Below are 14,684 nucleotides of genomic sequence, written 5' to 3'. Positions count from 1 at the left end.
CATGACCGGGCGACCCCATGAAAGGAACTGAATATTTATTAGGACTTGATTTGGCCAGCCCCACAGTCACCTCCCTCACCCACAAAAAAACAGTCCAACAACTCACGGAAAATATTAAAGCAGCCCAGCTCGCTGCAGCTGTCTGACTAGGCACTAGGAAAAAACAGAGTAAGGCCTGCTTTGATAAAACAGTCTGTTGTGTTCTGTACTCGGGGATAACACAGGTTGCAACTGGTTGCAGCTTTAACCAAAAGATACTCCAGACCTTGAAGTTAATTCAATCTGATTTATTGAACCAGTAGCACAGTTAGCACAGTTCTCTATGAGTTCGACTCTCTGCTAACCTAAGTGTGGTTACTCTGTCTGACTGAACCAGACTAGCTCTTAGCCACATGCTGGAGGTGTGATACTGTACATACACCCTGATCCTTGTTGACCACTGGAGAGGTGGTGGTGGGGGCAACGGAGCCTTGACAGGTGGGATGGAAGCCTGATTAGTGGCCTCATAGTTTGAGGTATCAGGAGGTGGCAAAACAACGGACGGAAATGGAGAAGAAAGCAGTTGCGGGCAGGCAACTTTGCGCAGTGCCCGTCTGTTTCATCGCACAACAGAACCATCAGCCATACGTGCAACATACGAGCGGGTCACAGCCTGTCGAGCAACGACAGCTGGAGTAGACCAGCCGCCATCCGGTATCTTGATTCTGACAGCGTCTGCCGGGGATAACACGGGCAAATCGGTGGCATGAGCATCATAGCCCTACTTTTGCTGCTTTCGGAACTGCTGCACCTTCTGCAGCACCGGGAGGTGATCCAGGTTGGGCAAGTGTATGACTGGAAGTGACGTCCACAGGTCCCTGTTTATGAGGAGTTGAGCCGGCGTCATGCCAGTGGACAGTGGGGTCGCCCTGTACGCAAGCAATGTGAGGTGGATGTCAGAAGCAGAATCCGCGGCCTTGCAGATGAGCTGTTTCACAATGTGCACCCCTTTTTCAACCTTCCCTATGGACTATGGATAGTGTGGGTTGGAAGTGACATGTTTGAAATGGTATGACTTGGCAAACATAGACCACTCATGGCTGTTGAAGCACGGGCCATTGTCACTCATGACAGTGAGTGGGATACCATGCCTGGAGAACGTCTCCTTACAGACCTTGATGACGGTCCGAGATGTGAGGTCTGAGAGCTTCACGACGTCAGGGTAATTGGAGAAATAGTCAATAATCAACACGTAGTCATGACCATTCACACGAAAGAGGTCGATGCCAACCTTGGACCACGGGGAGGTCTCGATTTCATGCTGCTGGAGCATCTCATTGCTCTGCGCTGGCTGGAAGTGTTGACAGGTTGCACAGTTGAGGACTATGTTCGAGATGTCCTGGCTAATACCGGGCCAGTAGACAGCCTGCCTGGCTCTGCATCTGCACTTCCCGACGCCCAGGTGTCCCTCATGGATTTGGCAGAGCACCAAGCTCTGGAGACTGAGCGGAATGACAATCCGGTCTAGCTTGAGGAGGATACCATCAATCACCGTCAGGTCGTCCTTTACATTGTAAAATTGAGGGCACTGCCCCTTCTGCCAGCCATTGGTGAGGTGGTGCATGACACGCTGCAAGAGGGAGTCTTTGGCTGTCTCCTTGCGGATATGGACCATCTTCTCATCAGACGTCGGGAGGGTGCTAGCACACAGCTGCACCTGTGATTCAATCTGCCGTATAATTTCAAGTGGTTCACGAGGCAATGTGATGGAGCGGGACAATGCATCAGCGATGATGAGCTCCTTGCCAGGCGTGTACAGTAAGTCAAAGTCGTACCTTCTGAGTTTGAGGAGGATGTGCTGCAATCGAGGCATTATGTCATTCAGGTCCTTGTGGATAATGTGGACCAGAGGCCTATGATCCGTCTCGACAGTGAATGTCGGCAGGCCGTAGATATAGTTGTGAAACTTGAGAATGCCAGTGAGAAGACCCAGGCATTCCTTCTCTATTTACGCATACCTTGTTTTGGTGGGCATCATGGCCCTTGATAGGGTGGGCATCATGGCCCTTGAGTAGGGTGATCATTACTCGGCACAACATTGAGGGCCGAAGGGCCTGTTCTGTGCTGTACTGTTCTATGTTCTATGATGCGTAGGCTACCGGTACCCAGGATGAAATGTCTGATGCTTGATCAATGACTCCAGAAATGAGATTGGATGACAATTGAAGGCTTTACTGGACTAGATGTTTCCCCCAGCAGCGCAGGTACAGAATGCGGCAACTGGGGAGGCACAGACTCTTATACTCTGCCTTACTGGGCGGAACCAGCAGCCAGGCTTCACCAATGATCCTGCTGTCTCAGTTACCTCCCACACCAATGGTCTTACAGCCTCACCCTGGGTACCGTAATACCCCTAATACCAACTACTACATTTACCCCCTGTTAAAAAAAGAGTCCGGTGAGGTGGTGGTCTCGCGTTATACAGTGGTAGAGGTTGAGATTATGGTGGTACCCGTTGGTGGTACAGTGTTCTGACTTGTCACATGTCACAACTATTTACAGTATTTATTGACATCCACATATCAAAATGAAGCAATTAGTCGATCAGGGGCCCTGATCATCCTCTGTGAATGTTGCAGTTTCGGCGGTGATAAAGGCGCCTGTTCGGGCATCCGTGACTCCAGGAGCGTGACTTTGGTTTCTACGGTAGCTTCTTCGCCCCTAGATGGGACCAGTGGGAGAACTGATCCACCTGGGATGGGGCGGCCGTGGGGTGCGCCGGTGGGAGGGAGGGTGGGGTAGGTGGGGGGGGGGGGGTGAGGATCAAGCGGGCGCCAGGTCCGTATCCTGTCGGCCGTCGGGGTACGCCGTAGGATTAGCGTGAAGGAGGTGGACCCTCTCGACCAGCGGGTCCGACTTGTGCACCCGCACGTGTTTGCGGAGCAGGATGGGTCCAGGAGCTGCCAGCCAGGTTGGGAGCGAGGTCCCGGACGACTTCCTAGGGAAGACAAGGAGATGTTCATGAGGTGTTTCGTTCGTCGTGATGCACAGCAGTGATCGGATGGAGTGGGTCAGTCTTGTGAGTCCGGACGTGCTTCCGGAGGAGAACCGGGCCCGGTGTCTTTAACATGCTGGGAGCGAAACCCCCATGGTAGTGCCCCTGGAAAAAATAAATAGACGCTCGTGAGGGGTCTGGTTGATAGCCGTACATAGGAGGGACCTAATAGCATAGAGCGTGCCGGGGAGGACTTCCTGCCAATGGGGGCTTCCTGGACCGGAGGGTCAGTAGGACGGTCTTCCAGACCGTCACGTTCTCCCTCATCACCTACCCGTTCCCCCTGGGGTTGTAGCTGGTAGTCCTGCTCGAGGCAATGCCCTTTTCGAGCAGGTACTGACGCAGCTCGTCGCTCATAAAGGACAAACCCGGGCAGCACGGTGGCGCAGTGGGTTAGCCCTGCAGCCTCACGGCGCCGAGGTCCCAGGTTCGATCCCGGCTCTGGGTCACTGTCCGTGTGGAGTTTGCACATTCTTCCCGTGTTTGCGTGGGTTTCGCCTCCACAACCCAAAGATGTGCAGGCTAGGTGGATTGAACACGCTAAATTGCCCCTTAATTGGAAAAAATGAATTGGATACTCTAAATTTATTTTAAAAAAATAAAGGACAAACCCCTGTCGCTATGTACGTAGCTGGGGAAACCAAACAGGGTGAAGATACTATGCAGGACCCTAATGACTGTGTGGGAGGTCATATCGGGGCACGGGATAGCAAAGGGAAAACGAGAGAACTCATCGATGACGTTCAGGAAGTACACATTCCTATTGGTCGAGGGGAGTGGCCCTTTGAAATCGATAGCGAGGCGTTCAAAGGGCCGAGAAGCCTTGACCAGGTGGGCCCTGTCTGGTCTATAGAAGTGCGGTTTGCACTCCGCACAGATCGGGCAGTCCCTGGTGATGGCTTTCCCCTCCTCTGTGGAGCAAGGTAGATTTCGGGCTTTGACGTAGTGGGCGAGCCGGATGACCACCGGGTGGCAGAGGTCATCGTGAATAGCTTTCAGGCGGTCGTCTTACGCGCTGGTGCACGTGCCGCGGGATAGGGCATCTGGGGGCTCATTGAGCTTCCCCGGTCGGTACATAATATCGTACTTGTAGGTGGAGAGTTCGATCCTCCACCGCAAGATCTTATCATTTTTGATCTTGCCCCTTTGAGAGTTGTCGAACATAAAGGCAACCGATCTTTGGTCGGTGATGAGGGTGAACCTCCTACCTGCGAGGTAATGCCTCCAGTGACGTATCGCTTCCATGATGGCTTGTGCTTCCTTTTCGACCGAGGAGTGTCGAAGTTCCGAAGCGGAGAGGGTTCAGGAGAAAAAGGCGACTGGTCTCCCAGCCTGATTTAGTGTGGCTGCGAGAGCGACCTCTGAGGCATCGCTCTCTACCTGGAAAGGGATGGATTCATCCACCGCCCGCATGGCCGCTTTGCCGATGTCCTCCTTGATACGAGTGAAGGCCTGACGAGCCTCATCCGATAGAGGGAAGAGTGTGGCCTTAAATAGTGGGCGGGCATTGTCCGCATATTGAGGGACCCACTGGGCATAACACGAGAAGAATCCCAGGCACCTTTTGAGGGCCCTGGGACAATGAGGGAGAGGGAGTTCTAAGAGCGGGTGCATACGGTCCGGGTCGGGGCCCAGGACTCCGTTCTCCACGACATAGCCGAGGATGGCTAGCCTGGTCGTGCGGAAAACGCATTTCTCCGTGTTATACGTGAGGTTGAGTTTCTGGGCAGTCTGGAGAAATCGATCGAGGTTAGCGTCATGGTCCTGCTGGTCATGGCCGCAGATGGTGACGTTATCCAGGTAGGGAACATGGCCTGCAGCCCGTACTGGGGGTCCACCATTCGGTCCATTGCTCGTTGGAACACCGAGACCCCATTAGTGACGCCAAAGGGAACCCGGAGGAAGTGGAAGAGGCGGCCGTCGGCCTCAAACGCTGTGACGTGGCGGTCCTCCGGGCGGATTGTGAGCTGATGGTATGCAGACTTCAGATCCACCGTGGAAAAGACTTTATAGTGGGTGATCTGATTCACCATGTCTGCAATTCTGGGGAGGGGATACGCATCAAGGAGCGTGAACCGATTAATGGTCTGGTTATAGTCCACTACCATTCGGAATTTTCCCCCGGTCTTGACGACTACCACCGGAGCTCTCCAGGGACTGTTACGGGCCTCTATGATCCCCTCACGTAGGAGCCTATGGATCTCGGTTCTGATAAATACCCTGTCCTGCAGGCTGTATTGCCTGCTTCAAGTGGCTACGGGTTTGCAGTCCGGCGTGAGATTGGCAAAGAGTGGAGGAGGGTCGATTTTTAGGGTGGCGAGGCTGCAAATAGTGAGTGGGGGCAAGGGCCCGCCGAAGCTGAGTGTGAGGCTTTTGAGGTTGTACTGGAAATCGAGTCCCAGTAGGAGTGGGGCGCAGAGTTCAGGGAGCACGTACAGCTGGAAGTTTGAGTAGCTAGTGCCCTGGATCGTTAGGGTCGTGACGGTGCATCCTTGGAGGTGAACAGAGTGGGAGCCTGAAGCGAGGGAGATCGTTTGCCGTGCATGGAAAATAGGGAGTGAACAGCATCTTACCAGTTCTGGGTGTACGAAGCTCTCGGTGCTCCCGGAGTCGAAGAGGCATTGGTGTCCTGTACCCGTGGATTTCAATGGTCATCATGGAGTTGCGTAGGTGCTTTGGACGCGACTGGTCCAGTGTCACTGCGCTGAGTTGCGGGTAGTCGGCGGCTCGATCAGCTGTGCTGGAGTGGCCCCGTGATGACTGCCCTCTGAGTTCGTAATCTTCTAGTCGAATTTCTGAGTTGGAAGAAGATGGCCGCCCCTGTGGATCGCACGTAGCGGGCAGCGAGGAAGATGGTGCCCAAGATGGCGGCCCCCATGAGACGCACGTGGCTGGCCATGTGGAGGGGGGTTGCCAAGATGGCGGCCCCCATGGGTCGCACGTGTCATTTGGAGGCGGTGTCGGAGTACAGGCCGCAGCATTTCGGGGCCTGCGGGCCTGTGGATTCTGGAAACGGGTGCTCTGGGCTGCGGGGGAGTTAGAAGAGGAGGCCTGTTTCGCCAGGCAGACCCGGACCTCGTGTCCCTTGCGACCACAGCTGCTGCAGATCGCGTTGCGGGCCGGGCAGTACTGCCGTGGGTGCTGGGGCTGCCCACAAAAGTGGCACACTGGAGCTGCGTGATGGCTGGGTGGCCGCGTGGCGCAGGCCTGGGGCAGTCGCTGGTCGGGGGCCCAGGATGGGGTCGCTTGGTCCGCGGGGAACGAGGTGAGGCTGCGGAATGAGACCTCCATAGTGGTAGCTAGTTCTACCGTGTCCTCTAGGTTCTGGGCCCCTTTTTCTAACAACCGCTGGCGCACATAATTCGATCTGAGGCCTGCCACGTATACATCCCTAATGGCAAGTTCCATGTGCTGTTCGGCTGATAGAGCCTGGTAATTACAGTCCCGAGCTAAAATCTTTAACTCCCGCAGGAATTCTTCTAATGACTCCGTGGGGCGCTGGCGGCGGGTCGTAAAAATATGGCGCATGTATACCTCGTTGATGGGCCTCACGTACATTCGATCTAGCATGGCTAGGGCCCCCGTATACGAGTTGGTACTATTTAGTTGAGAAGATATACGGTGGCTCACCCTTGCATGCAGTAGACTGAGTTTCTGCTCCTCTGTAGTTTCTGGAGTACTTGATTCAGCCAGGTAGGCCTTAAAACATCTGAGCCAGTGCTGGAAGATTTCTCTTGCCTCTGCAGCCTGCGGGTCGAGTTCTAGTCGGTCAGGTTTTAGGGCTGATTCCATAGTTGTTTCTTGAGTTGTTTCTTCAATTTCTTCTTATCGATTTCTTCTTCTTTCCTAAGATTATTAAATTGATGTGACCATCAATTCACACGACACATAGTTGGAAGTGAACAGTGGTTTTAATGATCCTACAACGGAGCCTGCCTGCGACGAGATGAACTGGCAGGCAGGTTCAGACTGCCAGGCTTTATACTTCCAGTTAGTGGGAGGAGCCATGGGCGGAGCCAAGGGTGGAACCCAGTACAAACTCCTAATCTCCCCCTAGGGGCAGAGCCGCGCAACTGCTCGTATACCGAGCTTACACAGACACAGTACATCATGTACAATAACAGTGTGAATAACACGGACTGTGATTCACCACAGCGGGGAAACCGAACAGTGTAAAGATACACTGTGGAAGGCTTTTATGACGGTGGCTGCGGTCATGTCGGGGCAGGGGATGGCGAATGGGAACTGGGAGTATTCGTCAATCACATTCAGGAAGTACTTGTTGCGGTTGGTGGATGGGAGGGGCCCTTTGAAGTCCATACTGAGATGTTCAAAGGGACGGGAAGTCTTTACCAGGTGCGCTTTCTCTGGCCTATAGCAGTGCGGCTTGCACTCTGCGCAGATTTGGCAATTCCTGGTGGCGGTCCTGACCTCCTAGATGGAGTAGAGCAGGTTGCGGGTCTTGATAAAATGGAAGAATGGAGTGACCCCCGGGTGGCAGAGGTCCTCATGGAGGGCCCGGAGTCGGTCCACTTGTGCGTTGGCACATGTGCCGTGGGATAGGGCATCAGGAGGCTCCTTTAGCCTCCCGGGATGATACAAGATTTCATAGTCGTAGGTGGAGAGCTCGATCCTCCACCGTAAGATCTTATCTTTCTTTATCTTGCCCCGCTGTGCATTATCGAACATGAAAGCAACCGACCATTGGTCAGTGAGGAGCATGAATCGCCTGCCAGCCAGGTAATGCCTCAAGTGTCGCACAGCTTCTACTATGGCCTGGGCCTCCTTTTCAATGGAGGAATGACGGATTTCTGAAGCATGGAGGGTGCGTGAGAAGAAGGGCACAGGCCTGCCCGCTTGGTTGAGGGTGGCCGCCAGAGCTACGTCGGACGCTTCGCTCTCGACTTGGAATGGAAGGGATTCATCGATTGCATGCATCGTGGCCTTTGCGATGCCCGCTTTTATGCGGCTGAAGGCCTGGCGGGCCTCTGCCGACAGGGGAAAAACCGTGAATTGGATTAGTGGACGGGCCTTGTCCGCATAATTGGGGAGCCACTGGCATAATATGAAAAAAATCCCAGGCAGCATTTCAGGGCCTTGGAGCAGTGGAGGAGGGGGAAACTCCATGAGGGTTGCATGCGTTCGGGATCTGGGCCTATAACTCCATCATGCACTACGTACCCGAGGATGGCTAGACAGTCGGTGCTGAGCACGCATTTGCCCTTGTTGTAGGTGAGATTAAGGATTTTTGCGGTATGGAAGAATTTTCGATGTTGGTGTCGTGGTCCTGCTGGTCGTGGCCGCAGATGGTGATGTTATAGAGGTACGGAAACGTGGCCCACAAATCATACCGGTCAACCATTCGGTCCAACTCCCGTTGGAAGACCGAGACTCCATTTGTGACACCGAAGGGAACCCTTAGGAAGTGGTAGAGCCACCCATCTCCTTCGAATGCAGTGTATTTGTGGTCGTCCGGGCGGATGGGGAGCTGGTGGTAGGCGGATTTGAGGTCCACCGTGGAAAATACCTTGTATTGTGCAATCTGATTTACAAAATCAGATATGCGGGTGAAAGGGTACGCGTTGAGCTGTGTATACCTGTTGATGGTCTGACTATAATCGATGACCATCCTGTGCTTCTCCGCGGTCTTTACAACCACTACTTGAGCTCTCTAGGGGCTGTTGCTAGCCTCGATAATACCTTCTTTCAGTAGTCAGTGGACTTCTGACCTAACGAAGGTCCGTTCCTGGGCACTGTACCGTCTGCTCCTGGTGGCGATGGGTTTGCAATCCGGGATGAGGTTCGCAAAAAGGGAAGGCGGGTCGACCTTGAGGGTCGCGAGGCTGCAGACAATGAGGTGGGGTATAGGGCCGCCGAATTTAAAGCTTAAGCTCTGGAGGTTGCATTGGAAGTCTAACACTAGGAGTATGGCAGCGCAGAGGGGAGGAAGGACATAGAGTCGGAAATTTTTTAATTCCCTTCCCTGGACCATGAGGTTAGCTACGCAGAACCCTTTGATCTCTACAGAGCGAGACCCGGAGGCCAGGGAGATTCTTTGGTTAACTGGGTGTATGGGAAGAGAACAGCACCTTACCGTGTTGGGGTGTTTGAAGCTCTCTGTGCTCCCGGAGTCGATCAGGCAGGATGTTTTGTGTCCGTTGATGAGCACGGTCGTCGTTGCGGTCGAGAGCATTCGGGGCCGTGAATGGTCCATGGTCACCGAAGCGAGTCGTGGTAAAAGTTGAAGAATTTCCTCGGGCGGTGTGTGGTCATCCGAATCGGGGTCCTGAGACTCCAGCCAAGATGGCGGCGCCCACGGCTGGGGGTGTGCAAGGTGGCAGCGCCCACGGTCCCTGGGGAACAACATGGCGATGCCCGGGGACCGCACGTGGCTCAGGAATACGAAGATGGCAGCGCCCACATGTGGCCTGTGGAGAGGGTTGTGGTGGCGGCCCCGGTTCGCCCCCAGAGACCGCGCCGAGCCTGGCATACCGCCACAAAATGACCCTTTTTGCCGCACCCTTTGCAGGTGGAGGATCGGGCTGGGCAGCGCTGCTGGGGGTGCTTGGCTTGTCCGCAAAAATAACAGCGGGGCCCCCCGGGGTTGCCTGGTAGCCGTGCAGCACAAGCTTGTAGGGGGATGGGGGATGCATTGGTGTTGGCCGCGGGCGGGTTCCACGCTGCCCAAGGAGCTGCCGCGCGGTCGGGAATGTTCGCGTGGGCATTTCGGGAGGCCACATCCAGGGAGCCAGCAAGACCCCATGCCTCTTTGAGGCCCAGTGTTTCCCTCTCCAGCAGCCGCTGACGGATTTGGGAGGACAGCATACCTGCAACGAATGCGTCCTGGATTAAAAGTTCTGTGTGGTCGCTGGCTGAAACTTGTAGGCAGTCACAGTTCCTACCTAGTGCCAGCCCCCCCCCCCCCCCCCCCCCCCCCCCCCCCAGCCAGGACAGCAAATCCACGCCCACAGACCCGACCTTGTCTCCGCCCACAGGTACGCCTTTCCACCTTGAGCTTGATTCGGATGACAGCGAACCACGACCAGGACATTTGGCCCCCTGTACCCCTTTCACTGCCACAGCCAGCACCACAGCCACTGCCCGACAATGGAAATTTTCCCTTTGCAGCGGCCGCCCCTCATGACAAACGAACCCCCGCATTGGCACCGCAACAACTCTTGTTGATTAGTGAGGAATGACGATTCGGATCCCACGACAGCCCACGGCACAGAAACGACAGACACGAGTTTGGCAACCGGGAGATGGGATGATTGAGTGTCTGACTCCCGTAATGGTAACCCTTTGGCGTCGCTTTTTGATACGGAACCCTTAAGTGTTCAGATGATGAGAAAAAGGAATTGCATGTGAATTATGGTATCCTATTTCCTGATGGAACCTGCCGCTTTCTTTTTTTAATGCCACATGGTTTTGATTAACGTCGGCCAGTTACAAAATTTCTTGATAGTCATGGTTACTCTTCTGATGGCATTTACTGCCCAATGACCGTTAAAGGAACAAATTGTTGGATCCCATATGTTACAAATTCTTTCCGCTCATTCGGCCACCCAGGTAGGGAGTAGCGGCACTAATCCCTGCCCTGTCTGAGGACCCCCAATGCATCCGGTCAGCCAAGCTCAGGTAGTGGAGCAACGGCACTGATCACCACCCTACCCGGGTAATCCCACCCATTCTTGCCCTGCTACAACCCACACGCACCTCATGCCTCACTCACCTCAAGTAATCTGGAATGGTTTTTTACACTCCTTACTGTCCTTGGCAGGTCTTTTTTTCCCCTTATCTGCTCTTTAGTGTGGTTTAAAGAATGCCTTTTGCCACAACCTGTACACTCAACTCTTTACCTTCCGTGACTCTGGTCGCTACTCCAACTGCGATTTACATATTTGACACACTTGGTTGTTACATATTTGCTGCTATACGTGAACTACCTCTGGACCCTGGACGGAGAAATTGTCCATTCACTCACGACATCGACCACAAGTTGCGGGATTCCTTGCATGTAAACAGTTTTTTTTCAGATGTCTTGTCTCTAAAATGGTTATTTCAAAAAAAAAATGAGGGAGTCACACGTTGTGACGATTCTAATGGGTAATTGAAGTTGAAGAGAGAAAGACAAACAAAATGAGATGTTAACCAACGATAACAACAGATATTATGCTTGCACCCTCAGGAATATACGGAAAACAAAAAGACAAGATGAAGACAGAACTGATGACCTCCATTGTGATCATCACTGGACTCATACAACTGCGCGCGTTGTCAGCCTTTGTACCCCACACCACATCGGCCCCGGGCATGACCATACAATAGGAGACCCCTAGTCCGGACACCACACCTCACATGAAAATAAACACTGATACCCCCACATGGTGTGAAAACATTGTAAAATGGTATTCCCTTTCCTATACAGTAGAAGCCCTTTTGGTAATAGCAATACTCTGCAGTGTCGTTCAGACACTTAGACACTGCAAATGGCAAAGGAGAGCCTCCCGCTCCCCGATATACACTCCGAGCCCCTTTCCTTAGAATCCAACAAACCCCATAAACTTTTTAAACCTTTTTCACTGACAAAATAAAGATTGTACTTCTTCTATGACTGTAATAGATTAAGTAGAGATGTGATGCTGCTGTTTATTTCTTTTAAAATTTTGTATTGTACATAAGTTCCTTTTTGACATTTGCCAGCACCATGAGAGTAGTTTAGGTAATGATAGAGGTTCTCTTGTGTAAATATGTTAAATGTGTAATGATTAAATGTTTTATAGTGGCACCTGAAGAGTTTATGAATTTATGATGTGTTGATAAAATTAGGTAAATGCTCCAAAAACATAGGACAGAGTACTGTAGAACCTGTCCTTGACCAAGGGTAACCAGCACACCAAGGACGGATGAGGATCAACAGTGTGATCCACCACGCTTAGCGTTCAGGATCAAAAGGATGGGATGTCGCCATCTGGGACGGCCACTTACAAAGGATCCCGGGAAATATGGCCACCTGCAAAGGACCATGGAAAATATGGTGAACCCAGGACTCAGGCGCTCAGAGCTTATGTATATTGGCAACTCAGATCACTAGACGCTATTAAAACCCCCAGCTACTTTGCATTCTAATGGCCCATTTCCCCAGAACAAAAGACCTGTACTCAGGTAACTGATACAGAAACAAACTCATCGGCGCCACTCCATTTTCTCAGGGAGCCCAAAAAGCCAAGGTCAATGACTGCTCAGGACACACCCTGCCATCAAGGCACCCGCCCCTTTATTGGCCAAAACCGAAGGCAGTAATCGAAGCCTGCGAATTATTGGGTGCAAAGTGAAGGACCGTCCAAAAGAACGCGAAACCCCAGAAGGATAAAGAGAGACACTGCCATGTGTTCAGTCTCTCTTGGCCTCGGTGCTCGGTCTCTCTTGGCCCCAACTTACGCCGAAATGCAGCATCACGACCAGAAGACAAGTTCAAGACTAACAATCGCTACCAGACGGAAGAGCCCAGCAGAAACAAAGTCACTTCTCCAAACCCAGCCACGCAAGATCCGAACAAAGGCCTTGTTCCTCTGCATAAAGCCGGGTGCCTGAAGTTAAGAACATAGAACAGTACAGCACAGAACAGGCCCTTCGGCCCTCGATGTTGTGCCGAGCAATGATCACCCTACTCAAGCCTAACATATCCACCCTATACCAGTAAACACACCCCCCCCCCCCCAATTAACCTTACTTTTTAGGACACTAAGGGCAATTTAGCATGGCCAATCCACCTAACCCGCACATCTTTGGACTGTGGGAGGAAACCGGAACACCCGGAGGAAACCCACGCACACACGGGAGGACGTGCAGACTCCGCACAGACAGTGACCCAGCCGGGAATTGAACCTGGGACCCTGGAGCTGTGAAGCATTTATGCTAACCACCATGCTACCGTGCTGCCCAGGTTGTAAGTACAGGTTGTTGTCGTGTTAGGTGTAATTTAGCTTGTAGTGTTTTATGTTGCATGTCAAAGTAATTCTTGTGTGTAAATAAACTATCATTGAACTTGAACTAACTAACTAGTTGTTTGGTCTTTGATCGATATCCGGTAAAACCTTGTGGTGATATCATTTGATACCTGGCGACTCTAAAAAGCAATATCATCATTAATAACTGTCATATCAGTATCCAGTTAAAAAGAACAACATTATTGGAGTCTCCGTGCAAATTGGCAACAATACAAAAGGTTATACACAATGTAAGAGGGGGCGGCACGTGGCACAGTTGTTAGCACCGCTGCCTACGGCGCTGAGGACCCGGGTTCGAATCCTGGCCCTGGTCACCGTCCGCATGGAGTTTGCACATTCTCCTCGTGTCCACGTGGGTTACACCCTCACAACCCAAAAATGTATAGATTAGGTGGATTGGCCATGCTAAATTGTCCTTAATTGGAAAAAAAATAATTGGGTTCTGTAAAAAAAAAATTTTTTAACATACAATGTAATGGCTCAGGGAAATGGGATGATATATTAGCACGGATAGAGTATTAGTTAATGAATCGGAGGCATTTTCAAGTTGGCAGGCTATGACTAGCGGATTGCCACAAGGATCAGTGTTAGGGCCTCAGCTATTTACAATCTATATTAATGATTTAGACAAAGAGATAGAGAGTAATATATCTAAGTTCACCGATGATACAAAGCTAGGTGGGAATACAAGCTGTGGGGAGGCACAGAGGCTGAAATGAGATATAGACAGGTTATATGAGTGGGCAATAAGTTAGGAGATGAAGAATAATGTGGGAAGTTTGGTCATAAGAGTAGAAAAGTTGCTTATTCTTTTAAAAAGCTGTGAAACTTGTAAATGTTAATGTTCAGAGAGAATTATTTGGGTGTACTCCTACGAGGAACACAAAAAGCTAACATGTAGGTACAGCAGGCAATTGGAAAGAAAATGGGATGCTGGCCTTTATTGCAAGGTGATTGGAGTACAAGAATGAAGAGGTCTTGCTCCAATTGTACAGGGGTTCGGTGAAACCACACCTGGAATACTAAGGTACAATTTTGATCTCCATACTTAAGGAAGAATATACTTGCATTGGAGACAGTGCAACAAAGGCTCACTAGATTGGCCCCCGAGATGAGAAGATTGTCCAAGAATGAGAGGTTGAGTAAAAAAGGTCTATATTCTCAGGAGTTAAGAATGAAAGATGATCTCATTGGAACATTTAAGCTTATGGAGGAGCTTGACAGGGTAGATCATTGAATAATAGAATTGAAACCCAGGCAACACGGGGAAAATGTGCAAACTCCACACGGACAGTGACCCAGAGCCAGGATCAAACATGGGACCTCGGCACCGTGAGACTGCAGTGCTACCTTTTAACCTATTTTCCTAGTCTACTTTAGTCAAGCCTGTATTCATACCTTTATAGTTGCCTTCAAGTTTAAGAAACTAGTGGCAGGCCCAGATTTCTCACCCACAAACTGAATGTGAAACTTTATCACCGTGACCACTCGTACCAAGATTATTACAAGATAGTGAATTATGAATCAATCCTGTGTTATTAAACATTACCATGTCTAAAATAGCCCGTTACATTGTTGATTCCACAGCATATTGTTCCAAGAGGTTGTGCCGAATATAATGAACTGGTCATCCAGGGTTT

The sequence above is a fragment of the Scyliorhinus canicula genome, chromosome 1 (assembly GCF_902713615.1).
Source record: "Scyliorhinus canicula chromosome 1, sScyCan1.1, whole genome shotgun sequence".
Lineage (NCBI taxonomy): Eukaryota > Metazoa > Chordata > Chondrichthyes > Carcharhiniformes > Scyliorhinidae > Scyliorhinus > Scyliorhinus canicula.
Note: the sequence above shows the minus strand (reverse complement) of the source record.